General features: G+C 35.4%; 1 protein-coding gene across 3 annotated transcripts in view; it reads right to left on the bottom strand.

Moving 5' to 3' along the window:
• The window catches only part of STRN3 (striatin 3), an 88,294-nt gene that overhangs the window by 66,458 nt on the left and 7,509 nt on the right, over positions 1-14,327 (bottom strand). The window lies entirely within an intron of this gene.

The raw sequence follows: 14,327 nt of genomic DNA, 5'->3' as shown, positions 1-14,327 counted from the left end.
ATATTGTGACAGGGCTTATTAGAGAATACCACTAAAAAGCTGTATTTGAAATACATCAGTACATATAATGTAATGTATAAACACTAAAAGATCCCTTCTGGATGTCCTCCCACAAAAGTGAAGAGAATAGATAGTATAGGACAAGTTCAACAACAGCAACAAATAATCCAATTTAAAAAATGAGCAAAGGATCTGAACACATACTTCCCCAAAGACGATATAAAATGGCAAATAAGCATATGACAAGATGCTCAATACCACAAATTACTAGGGAAATGCAAATCAAAACCACAATGAGGCCTGTCACTCTCTCACCTTTGGAGATGGCTCTCACTCTGTCTATGGAGCATGCATCTACTTTTACTTTAAACTAAACACCCAATCCCGCACCTCGTGGCCTTTCTCTTGCCTTCTCAGACAGTCTGCACTCTGTCTATGGAGTGTGCATCTCTCTGAATAAATCTAATTTTACTCAAAAAAAAAAAAAAAAAAAACCCACAAAAACAAAAACAAAACAACCACAATGAGATATCACCTCACATACATTAGAATGGCTACTATCAAAAAAATAACAAAAAACAAAAAACCAGACAATGTGTTGACAACAATGTAGAAAAATTGAAACCTTTTGTGCTTGCTGTTGGTAGGAATGTAAAATGACGCAGGTATGGAAAAGCGTATAGTAGTTCCTCAAAAAATTAAAAATAGAATTATCATGATACAGTAATTTCACTTCTAGGCATATATCTGAAAGAACTGAAAGAACTGAAAGCAGTGTCTTGAAGAGATATTTGGGCATCCATATTCATAGCAGCACTATTCACAATAGCCAAAAAGTGGAAGCAACACAAGCGTCCATCCATCATAGATAGATAAACTGCCGTACATGCATACATGGAATATTACTCATCCTTAAAAAAAAGGAAGTTCTGATACACGCTACTTGGATATACCTTGAGGACATTATACTAATCAAATAAGCCAGTCACAAGAAGACAAATAATGTATGATTCCACCTATATGAGGTATCTAGAGTAGTCAAACTCATAGAAACAGAAAGTAGAACAATGGTTGTCAGGGGTTTGGAGGAGGGTAAATGGAGTGCTATTGTTTAATGGGTATTCAGGTTTACAAGATGAAACAGTTCTGGAGGCTGGTTCAACAACAATGAATACACTTAACATCAATGAACTATATACACTTAGAAAAATGGTACACTTAATGTTACAGACTTTTCTAACACACTGACAGACACAGACACCCCCCCCCACACACACACACCCCACATGTCCTTTGTACCAATTACCTGGCTTTCCAGAGAGTATCAATACGAGATTATCTCGTTTCATCTCCCCACCTTTTCCTCTTCTCTGTCCCCTACTGGTGTATTTTAATGCAATTCCCAGATATTTTATTTCACCCCAAAATATTTCAGTATACTTTGCTAACAAATGAGAATATTTTATTTACATGGACAAAATGCCATTATATCACACCTAAAAAAAATGAACAATTCTTTAATACTATCAAATAGCCAGTCCATATTCATATTTCCCAAGTGTCCTGTTAATATATTTTTACAGATTTTTGGGGGGGTGGGGGTGCAAATCATGTCCACATGTTCCATTTGGTTATGTTTCTTAAGAGCAAGGAAACTTTAATAGCAAGAAGAATTGTACATAAGTGAAAAAAGGCACACAGGAATAGAAAAAATAATGCTGAGTGAAATAAAAAAATCTAGACACCAAAAAGTACTTACTGTAAAATTACAATGTTAAAATGTAAAAACTGACAAAAATAATTTGTGATGACAGAATTCAGAATAGTAGTTACTTCTAGTGGGTTGCGGGGAGGGATTAAGTGAAAACCAGATACACATATCTGGGACACTGGTAATAGTCTATCTTGATTTGAGTTGTAGTTATAATGGTATATACATTTGCAAAAATTCCTTAAGTTGTATATTTATGATTGGAGTACTTGTAAGTGGATATTACACTTCAATTTACAGGTTCAGACAAAAATATATTAAAAACATCACACACACACATATCCCAATGCCAAAATATTAATAGTGGTTATCTCTAAGTGGCGAAATAAGTAATTTTCATTTCTTTTCTAGGTTTTTCTATAGTTCCCTACAATTAAAGGAAATAAATTTTAAAATCAATAATGTTGCTATGGGCGGGGGGGGAGGAAAATAGCTCAGTGGCTGAGCACATGCTCAGCATGCACAAGGTCCTGGATTCAATCCCCAGTAACTTCATTAAAAAAAAAAATGTTGCTATCAATCTTAACATTCCCTCTACTCATTTATCTTCTCTCTCCTCACAGTGATAAAAATATAATTTTTTCCTTCCATAAAATTTGTCCACCTGCTGAATTTCAAACTTTGAACAGCTCTGTTACTAGTTAAAACAAAAGTATTAAAATCCAACTTCTGGTCCCTGGCTAAAGAGAAATTTAGAGCTTATATTTATACTTTGTATATGCACTTGTCTAAGTACAACACACTTCTCTAACAAGCACTGGAGATATAAACATACATGAGGGCCCACCCGTGCATGCACACACACACACACACCCTATTCTCAACTTGGCAGCCAGTGCACTCCTCCCCAACAAAAGTCAGACATGTCACTTCTGCTCAAAACTGCAATGGCTACCCATCTAATCCAGAATAAAAGCCTAAGTGCTTATAGTGGCCAACAAAGTTTTAATTGTCTTGTCCTTTTTGCATCTCAGATCTCCTTTCCCATTACTCTCCCCCTACACTTCACTCCATCTCCACCTCACTGGTCACCTTGCTAGTTTCTGAACACATCAAGCACCTACTAGCCTTGAGGCCTTTCTACTAACTGCAATGCCAGTGAGTTCTTCCCTCATATATCCACATAAGTAACTCCCTTATCAAATCTTTGTTCAAATGTCATCTTCTCAGTGAGATCTATCCTAACTACCCTTTTAAAAATTACAAACTGTTCCACATCCCCATATATTCCCAATTTCTCTAATCCTTGTCTACTTTTTCTTTTTACAATACTTATCACTTTTTAACAATAATTTATTTTTTCATTCATATAGTTTCTCAATAATTTATGTTATTGCTTGTCTCCTTGTACTCTCAGACCCCACAATAACCTAAGTTCCATGAGAGCAGGAGTATTTGTTTAATTCATGGTTATATTTCAAGCCTTTAGAACAGTCTGACAACTAGCAGGCCACGAAAAAAGGGGAGGTGGGGAGGGAAGAAAGAAAAGAGAAAAAAAAAACCCAAAAAACAAAAAACACCCATGGAAAATTTAATGACATACCTAGACAGATGACAATCATAATAAAAATTGCATTGACAATGTCCTATTAGTGAACTATCTTTTCAAGAGTAAGGACTCACTCAGTAAAACTTCTATACTCAGTTAAATTCATCACAATTATTTTCATACACATTTATATTTCCCTATTATATAACAAAGTGAGTAAACAACAAACTGTACCTGAACCAAAGACAGGTGAGGTTTATTAACTATTAGATTTATACAGTAGATCTCACCACATAGCTCATGACTAGTCCATCATAAATAACTAAGCTCTACTAAATAGCAATCTGCTACAATTTTAATTTACAAAACAAATTAGGAGATTTTTTTCATTACAAGACTCACTAGAGAATTTTTTTCAAGAGTTAAATAAGCACATTCAAAAGAATTCAATATAACATGGGAAGTAGAGTGAAGTTTTGAAGACCAAAACCTCCTCCCAGTAGTCGATGGCATCAACCACTTTATTCAGAAGAAACCTAAATCCTATTATTGTAACTTATAATATTTCTCTTCTACAGAAAAGTCTCCCCTTTCCTCCTTCCTTGCCCACACACATTAAACACAGCAGGCACATTCATTACAACTTTCACTACTTTAGGTACCTTTAGGTAATCCAACATCAACCTCTTTAACTTAGAGCTCTGTAGGCAGAGATTCTCAAACTTCAGTATTATACAGACTACTTTAAAAGGAGAACTGTTCCTGTAGTTTCTAGCTATTCACAAAAATTGTAATCTTCACATTATTTAAACTTATGCAAACTTAAATCTTTAAGTAAACTCGTCATGCATACAAATCTTACATATAGCCAAATAAGCTGAAAACTAAATACAAAACTTCCAAATAAAATTCAATTTAACAAGAACACCTGAAAAAAATGAATGGCATAGTATTGCTGAATGTAAATCTCTGCTCACAGCATGAAAACGGCACCCACTGCACCACCATAAGCTTCAAGTTTGGAATGCCTGTACTACTACATGCCTCATGTTAAGGCACATAGCTTTTCCTGTTTCACATTATTAAGAAACACTATTTCCACATGTTAAAAAAAAAATTTGGTCTTAACTCGAAAGCATCATATTCACTAAGACTAGTACTTCTATTATTTTCCTTAATATTAGTCCTTAACAATCGTAACAGTATCATCTGGTATCACCAAAATAAATACAAATGCCTATTCTAACCCCACCATCAAGTGACAGTATTCAATTATGACTCAGATGATCCAGATAATCTACCATTGAAACTAAAATACTAAATTTTAAAATTCTGGAGCACTTTCAGACCTCATTTGAAAATCCTATGTTCATTGTAGATAAACAGTGTAGAGTTTCCATTATCTGATAATCCACAGTCATCAGGAAGAAGTTTCCAAAGCTAACTGTGGAATCATCTTCCAGGAAGGTTAAAAATAAATCAGATTCATCTGTCCAAAATGATTTCAAAAGTGATGAAAATGATATACTCCAAAAGTTGACTTTATTATTATTGTTCTTATTGTCACTGAAGCATCTGCTTATCGTTTATTATTGTTCCCAGGAGCAACAAGGTGATTTTAAAGGTCATAAAAAAATCTTGCTTAGTTTCAGAACCCTAATACTCTCTTCTTGGAAACTGTTAAGAAACTAAGATAAGGAGAACTGATAAAAAGATTCTAGTTGGAAGTTTGGAGACCTACATTCTAATCTGTACTTGTTACTAAGTAGCTTTATAATCACTTAGCTTACTCATTCTCAGCTTCATGTGTCAAATGAGGATGAATTAGATGTCTTTTTAAGATCTGCTAGTTGCAAATTTCAATCCCTGTGATTAGCACTTCAGAGTTGTATAATGACATGTCTGGTATTAAAATGGTTAACTCATTATTTACATAAATCAAAACTAAATAGCTCAGTTTTTCAAAAATGCCTTAGGAAAAACTGCCCATCCTACTATAAGTAAAAACATACAGTGCTTGAGAGAATACAGCTTTGTCATGAGAAAAACTTATTCATTAAAGAAAATTACAATTAAAAAAATTTTAGTAAGAAATTATAACTAAAAGAACTCACATGAACCTGTATGTAGCAGACACTGATGTGCCCGCCCAGATCTCCCTTCAGAAATGAAGGATTTATTGTCGAGCTGCTGGAAGCACTGCTGGAAAAAAGCCTTCACCTGTCAGGCCTTTTCAGGAATTGCCTCAGCTAGAGGCAGCTGCATGCCTAAGCAGCTTTCATCAAGTGACTGATCAAAACTGGGGTCTAAGGGCCCAGCACCTTGCCACAACTTTGGACAACTATGCAGATAGTTAACCCAGCTTCAGAGTTTCTCAAGGGGGCAATAGTGGCTTTTGTTTATACTACATTACAGACCAATTTACCCCTTCCACTTCCTTTCCATTCCTTCTATAGATGTTGATTCTAAGAACATTCCTTAAAAAACTTCTGCAAGCTAATCAGAATTTCCCAAGGGAACCTAATGTGAAGCCACTGGTGATGAGAATGGTCCAAGAAAGCAGGCTCTAAAATGAAGTTCTGGAGTTGAATCACACATCAATGTAGCCACCCAGCCGGCCTACCACTGGTGATGAACAGAACAGAACCCTAGCACAAAGTGGGAGTGCAACTGTTAAAATTTCCACTGTGGATAAATTAGGTAGTTTTACAGTGGAAGGGAATGCAGATGTTGGCAAACTTTTTTTTAAAGGACCAGTCGTATTTCATATTCTTCTTTGTTGTTTTTGTTTTACAACTCTTTACAAATAGGGCATAACAAAAACAGAGAGGCCCAAGAATGGGTTTGGCCTACAATCCACAGTTTGCCAATTCCTGAAGTTATAAGGTGTAATGTATCAGATACTTGAAAAATAAAAGGAAAACAGCAATTATAAAAACGATGAATTTGGGTTATTGTTGCTAAAGGCAATTAACTGAGCCCTTGGTAAAACACAACAAGAGAAGAAAGTGAGTAACAGGAAATAAAAAACTGTATGTGAAAAAGCCAGGTTCTTTGGTAGGATAAACTCATCCCTGAAAGCAAGAGGCCACAAAAGGTTAAGGGCCAGGACTTAATCCTGGCAGGCCTCCAAAGAAAGTTAAACTCTCAATCTGGATAGGTCTGCTATGCCACGGGTTAAGGTGCATAGGAAAAGAGAACAAACTGGAACCCTGAAAAAATAGGATGGGGACATGGGTTGCTTAACCTGAAAATCCTCAATTCTCAGGTTCCTTGAGTCCTTGAGTTTGGAGAAGGAACTCACATATCTTTGTTAAGTGCAACTGTTACTCTCATCAGCAAGGATTATAGAGTAAAGACCTTTGAAATTCTCTTCATAAAAGCAATGCAAAACGGGCAAAAGTTCTAAGAATCTAAAATTACAGAGAATTTAAGTAATCTGGCTAAATTTCAGTAAGAACATCAAGCTTTGTGGTGTTATTGACCTATTTCCATTCCACCCTTCCCAGTTCCATGCAACCATGAAAACCAACAGCCTGAAATCACAGTGAGTATCAGCAGCCACTAGAGGGGGCAAAACAGGACTGGAGCTTATTAAAAGTCCCAATCCCAGAGAACCACCATTTTTTGACATCTCTAGTGGTTCCTTGGAAGACTCTACTAGCAAAGCTGTCTTTATGTGACCTGACTCTGCTCATTCAGAGTAAACAGCTTTTTCTCTGGTCAGAAACAATCAGGAGGCAATTGTCAAAAACTGCAGCTGCCTGAGACTATGAACAATATTGGGGGCAAACAATAGGGTAATCAAAAGCTTAAAAGGAAAAGCTGGGAAATGAGAAGTCAGTGAGGGCTTTGGAAAGCTCCAACATACTCCTGGGATCTAGAAGGTCACACTCACACATAACCTGTACACATTCTAAGGAAAGCCCTAAACTCTCCTCTGGCTAATCTTTAGGCTCTGCACAAGCAAGAAAAGATAGCTAAGATAGATCTGTACACTGCCTACACACACACAGAGCCCCTTAGTAAAGACTGGACATGTCCATGTCCCAGGCATCCAAGGAAATCTATGCCTATTCATTACTTTAACCACTAAACTAACTGAGCAGAGGCTTTAGTGACCACATACAACAACAACAAAAACCAGGATTTATAGTATTAGTATCAAAAAGTTACTTAAAAGCAAAAATAAATAGTCTGTGGGAGAGGGGAGAATCTGATTTCTACAGTTGCCACATTGTATTATTTAAAATGTCCAGTTTCAACAAAAAGTTATGAAGCATGCAAAGAAACAAGAAAGTATAGTCTGCATATAAGGGTGTGGGATAGGGGCACAATAGCAATACACTGTCCCTGAGGAAGCCCAGACAGAGGTGTATATATATATATATATGTACTTTTTAATTGAAGTATAGTCAGTTTACAATGTTGTGTCGATTTCTGGTGTATAACAAAATGCTTCAGTCATACATGAAAATACATATATTCATTTTCATATTTTTTAACCATAAGTTACTACAAGATATTGAATACAATATCCTGTGCTATACACTATGAACTTGTTTATCTATTTTATATATAGTAGTTAGTATCCGCAAATCTCAAAGTCCCAATTTATCCCTTCCCACCCTCTTTCCCGGTAACTGGTCAACTCCCCGGTAACCGAAATTTTGTTTTCTGTATTTGTGAGGCTGTTTCTGTTTTGTAAATAAGTTTTTTTTTTTTAAGATTCCACATATAAGTGATACGATATGGTATTTTTCTTTCTCTTTCTGGCTTACTTTACTTAAAATGACAATCTCCAGGTCCAACCAGGTTGCTGCAAAAGGCATTATTTTATTATTTTTTATGGCTGAGTAAGAATATTCCATTGTATAAATATACCACAACTTCTTAATCCAGTCATCTGTCAATGGACATTTAGGTTGTTTCCATGGCTCGGCTATTGTAAATAATGCTGCTATGAACATTGGGGTGCATGTATCTTTCTGAATTAAGGTCCCCTCTGGATATATGCCCAGGAGTGGGATTGCTAGATCATGTGGTAAGTCTATTTTCAGTCCTTCGAGGAATCTCCATACTGTTTTTCGTAATGGCTGCACCAAACTACATTCCCACCAACAGTGTTAAGAGGGTTCCCTTTTCTCCACACCCTCTCCAGCATTTATCATTTGTGGACTTTTGAATGACAGCCATTCTGATTGGTGTGAGGTGATACCTCATTGTAGTTTTGATTTGCATTTCTCTGATAATTAGCGATACTGAGAAGTTTTTCATGTGCTTATTGGCCATTTGTGTGTCTTCATTGGAGAACTGCTTTTTAGGTCTTCTGCCCATTTTTGGATTGGGTTGTTTGATTTTTTATTAAGTTGTATGAGCTGTTTATATATTCTAGAAATTAAACCCCTATCAGTCTCATCTTTTGCAAATATTTTCTCCCTTTCCATAGGTTGTCTTTTTGTTTTGCTTATGGTTTCCTTTGCTATGCAAAAGCTTGTAAGTTTAATTAGGTCCCATTTGTTTATTTTTGCGTTTATTTCTATTGCCTGGGTAGACTGCCCCAGGAAAACACTGCTGAGATTTATGTCAGATAATGTTTAGCCTGTTTTCTTCTAAGAGGTATACAGTATCTTGTCTTATATTTCAGTCTTTAAGCCATTTTGAGTTTTTGTGTATGGTGTGAAGGAGTATTCTAACTTCACTGATTTACATGCAGCTGTCCAGTTATCCCAACACCATTTGCTAAAGAGACTATCTTTACTCCATTCTATGTTCTTGCCTCCTTTGTCAAAGATTAATTGACCAGAAGTTTGTGGGTTCATTTCTGGGCTCTCTATTCTGTTTCATTCATCTATATGTCTGTTTTTGTACCAATATCATGCTGTTTTGATTACTGGAGCTCTGTAGTCAGAATGTCTGGGAGGGTTATTCTTCTAGCTTCATTCTTCTTCTTCAGTATTGCTTTGGTAATTCTGGGTCTTTTGTGATTACATACAAATTTTAGGATTATTTGTTCTAGTTCTGTGAAAAATTTCCTGGGTAATTTGATAGTGATCACATTAAATCTGCAGATTGCTTTGGGTAGTATGGCCATTTTAATAATGGCCACTTCACTTCCTCCAATCAAAGAACATGAGATATCTTTCTACTCTTTAAGCCATCTTTAATTTCCTTACTCAATGTTTTGTAGCTCTCCATGTATAAGTCTTTCACTTCCTTGGTCAGATTTATTCCTAAGTATTTTATTTTTCTGGATGCAATTTTAAAAGGGATTTTTTTTTAACTTTCCTATTCTGATATTTCATAGTTAGTGTAAAGAAATGCCACTGATTTCTGTATGTTAATTTTGTATTCTGCTACCTTGCAGGATTCTTTTTATCAGCTCTAGTAGTTTTTGTGTGGAGTTTTTAGAGCTTTATATATATAGTACATGTCATCCACATATAATGACAATTTTACTTCTTCCAGTTTGGATCCCTTTTATGTCTTTTCCTTGTCTAATTGCTATGGCTAGGACTTACAATACTATGTTGAATAGAAGTGGTGAGAGTGGGCATTCTTTTTTTTTTTTTTTTTAACATTTTTTATTGCGTTATAGTCATTTTACAACGTTGTGTCAAATTCCAGTGTAGAGCACAATTTTTCAGTTATACATGAACATACATATATTCATTGTCACATTTTTTTATGCTGTGAGCTACCACAAGATCTTGTACATATTTCCCTGTGCTATACTGTATAATCTTGTTTATCTCTTCTGCATATGCCTGTCAGTATCTACAAATTTTGAAATCCCAGTCTCTCCCTTCCCACCTCCCGTCCCCTTGGCAACCACAATTTTGTATTCTGTGTCTATGAGTCTGTTTCTGTTTTGTATTTTTTTTTTTTTTAAGATTCCACATATGAGCAATCTCATATGTTATTGTTCTTTCTCTTTCTGGCTTACTTCACTTAGAATGACATTCTCCAGGGACAATGTTGCTGCAAATGGTGTTATGGTGTCGTTTTTTATGGCTGAATAGTAAGAGTGGGCATTCTTGTTCCCAATTTTAGTGGGAAGGCTTTCAACATTTCACCACTGAGTGTTATACTGACTGTAGGTTTGTCATAAATAGCTTTTATTATGTTGAGATATGTTCCCTCTATACCCACTTTGGTTAGAGTTTTTATCATAGAGTGCTGAATTTTATCAAATGCTTTTTCTGCATCTATTGAGATGATCATGTGGTTTTGGTCTTTTCTTTTGTGGATTGTAGTGTATCACATTGATTGATTTGCCTATGTTGAACCATCCTTGCAACTGAAGAAAATATTTCAGAAAATTGACCAAAAAGAGAAAATCAGGTGACAGAAGAAAAGTTTTATATGAGAAGGTCTATCATCAATTGAACACCCCCAAGGACTTGGGACTACAATAACTTTTCAAAAGAATTAGTACTGCCTCCTCCTCAGAGGGTGTTTGGAAATGTCTGGGGACATTTCCAGTTGAGACATTTCCAGTTGTCCCAAAAACTAATGGTTTATTCTGGCATTTATGTGCCAGACCCTCTACTGTCACATTGGGTACACGTGAGTTTTAAAAAAGATAGGCTCCTCCTCTCAAAAAGCTTACTATCAATCTTAAAGGGTGGTGTGGAGACAATAAACAAATAAGCTTAAAATTACAAATTACATTAAATATTAGGAAGAAAATGACCAGGGTGCAGTGACATATGCAATATAAAGTTTCATAATTACAGACTTTCTAGGATCTCTATCCCCACTATCGCCCTTTTTAAAAATATAAGCCTTTATAAAAGTCTGATCCACTTTTTAAAGTTTTGGGGAAAAGCAACAAAACAAATGTTAGTCTAGCCACTGTGAAATATTTCTATTATCTGAAACAACTGTTGGTGGCATATTATTACACTCACCCAGTGTTTCTCTACCACTGTCTTTATTCCTCTTTCCATCTACCCTATACCCCTCTTTTTTTCTATTTCATTTTTTTCTTTGTCTTTCTCCTCCACTCTTCAGGATTTCAGTAAGAGACAGCTTAAATGGAACCAAGTCCTGGTTAACTAACAACTTTCAAAGCTAAAACATTTGTGACCTCTAATTTAAATTCAGATTTAAATGCAAGCCATGAAATAACAAAGCATAACATAAATTTAAAGATTTTTACAAATACCAGTAACAATCCTACAAATCAAAAAAGCGATACAAAAGTTTATTTTGAGGCAGAAGGCTGAATGCTCACCCATTTAAGAACACAGTTAAAATGTTTTGTGAAAATTTAACACAATCATCCAGCAATAGTGGAGTAGTTAAATCAGTGATGGCATGTCCAAATAATAGAATACCTTGCAGCTGTTAAAAAAGTGGGACTGTTCTCTATCACAGACTTAAAATGATCACCAAGGAATGTTAAATGAAAAAGCAAAGTGAAAAACAGAGTACACAGTTTACAAACTGTTGTACCAGAAAAGGGAAGAAAATAAGTATATATACCTGTTTACATCTGTCTGCACAAAGGAATGCTGGAGGGATACTTATTGTATTAATAAAAGTGGTTACTAATGTAGGACTAAGGGTGCCCAGGCTCAAGGTGAACACAAGATTTAATTTTGAACCATGCATTACCTATTCAAAAAATAGTTTGAAAAATTTTTAATTAGAATTTTTAAAACTTTTTTTACACAAGTTATCTGAAGATGATTCAAAATTTCACTACACATTATAACTGCTTCAGTTATAAACAGCCTTTTAAATCTTGTCACACTGAGCCTATTCATGAGTCATTTGTCCCAATGAACACCAGGTACTAGTATCACCTTAAGATGGCATAAAATATTAGTCAAAAGCAATTCAGCAGCACCTAGCTTCATTACCTATATACTGCATTCTGTTGAGCAAGTCATTTAATCTCTTGTCCATGTTTCCTTCTGCCTAAAATGGAAATAGCTGTTATCTATAATTTATGGATGGTATAAAAATTAGAATGATTCTAAACCTACAGAAAGCACTCATTAAATGTTTACAGGTGTTATTAATAGTTTTTCTATGGACATGTAATGCTTTCATCTATGTGATCAAACACCACAGCATGTTTCAATTGAATCCAACAAAAATTTGTAGCATATTCAAAACCAGTAAGTTCCTGTTAACAAGTAGCTTTAATGTACTGGAAAGCAGAAAGTGAAAATAAGAAACGTGCAACAATTTTAAGCATACACTGTGAATGCAAAGAAGAGAGTGATAAATTTCTGAAATTTAAAATATCAACAAGAGGAATGAGGATGATGAAGGGAAAGAGGCTGAAGAACTGGATTATACCAAATCATTAAGAGTCTGATCATGCAAGTTCTCAAACCTGGTTGATAATCAGGATCACCAGCTACACATTTCCACTTCGGACTACTGAATCACAATGGCCAGGGATAAAATGTGGAAATCTGTATGATCAAAGCATCCCAGGTGATTATGATTATCAAACAGGTCTCAGTCCCTTATAGTTAGAGACTTTACAAATATCTCCTGAAAGGACAGCCAAAGGCAAGGTGATATTACAATTAGCCATTCCTTTTAAGTCAAGTCACTAAAGTACCTTATAAGGTAAATATATAAGTGTTATAAGTAATAATATGACTGCCGTTTACTGAACAATTACTCATACATGAAGTGAAACAATGCCCAACTTCATTCCATCTAAAACCAAAGTAAATGTCAAGAGGGAGAAAACAGAGAATGCAATTTAAAATGGGCAACAGCTCTGAACAGACACCTCACCAAAGAAGAAACACAGGTGGCAAATAAGACTCTCAATGTTATATATCATCAGGGATTGCAAATTAAAACAACGTATCACTACACACCTTATCAGAAAAGCTAAAATCCAGAATACTGACAACATCAAATGCTGACAAGCATGTGGAGCAACAAGAACTGTCATTCATAGTTGGTGGGAATGCAAAGGTACAGCCACTGTGGAAGACTGAAATTTCTTAAAAACTAAACATACTCTTATACAATCCAGCAGTCAAGCTCCTTGGTATTTACCTACGTTACTTGAAAACTTACATGCACATAAAAACCCAAACGTCAACATTTACTTGTAACTGCCAAAATTTGGAAGCAACAAAGATGTTCTTCAAAAGGTAAGAGGACAAATAAACTGTGTTATGTATATACATTGGAATATTATTCAACACTAAAAAGAAAAGATAGATCAAGTCACAAAAAGACATTTAAGGAGGAAACTTACATGCACATTACTGTGTCAGAGAAGCCAGTCTGAAAAGGCTACATACTGTATGCCTCCAATGAGGTGATATCCTGGAAAAAGCAAACTATAGAAAGCAGTAAAAAGATCAGTTAGTTGCCAGGGGTTTAGACAAGGGAGGAGGGAATAGGTGGAGCACAGTGAATTTTTAAGGCAGTGAAAACACTGCTTACTATAAAGTTGGATACATGTCATTACATATTTGTCAAATCCCAAAGAATGTATAAGACAGAGAGTGAACCCTAATGTAAATCATGGACTATGGTTGATAAGGATGGGTCAGTGTTGGTTTATCAGCTATAACAAATGTACCACACTAGTGGAGCTCTTGATGGTGGGGGAGGCTTTGATGGGGGAGGGGTAATTTGGGACCAGTCTGTACTTTCAATTTTACTGTAAAATTTTACTGTAAAAATTGCTTTAAAAAATAAAGTCTATGGCGGGGTAGAAAACACATTTGCAATAAAAAATAATAAATTTGAAGGAAATGCATTTTACAAAAAAAATTTTAATAATAAAAATACATTTCAAAGTTAAAAAAAAGTAATGGTGATCCTGGAATCCTCCTGCATTGCTGGTGGGGAAGTAAAATGGTACAGTCACTTTAGAAAACAGTTTGGCATGTTCCTCGAAAAGCTGAACATGACCCAGCAATTGCACTCCTAGGTGTATACCTGGGAGAACTGAAAACATCTATTCATACAAAAACTTGTGCATAAATGTTAATAACAGCATGACAGCCAGAAGTAGAAACACCCACATATCCACTAACTGACAGGCACACAAAATGTAGTATATCCATACAA

The sequence above is a fragment of the Camelus bactrianus genome, chromosome 6 (genome assembly GCF_048773025.1).
Source record: "Camelus bactrianus isolate YW-2024 breed Bactrian camel chromosome 6, ASM4877302v1, whole genome shotgun sequence".
NCBI lineage: Eukaryota > Metazoa > Chordata > Mammalia > Artiodactyla > Camelidae > Camelus > Camelus bactrianus.
The sequence above is the reverse complement of the archived record's forward strand: the minus strand, read 5'-3'. Positions and strand labels throughout refer to the sequence as shown.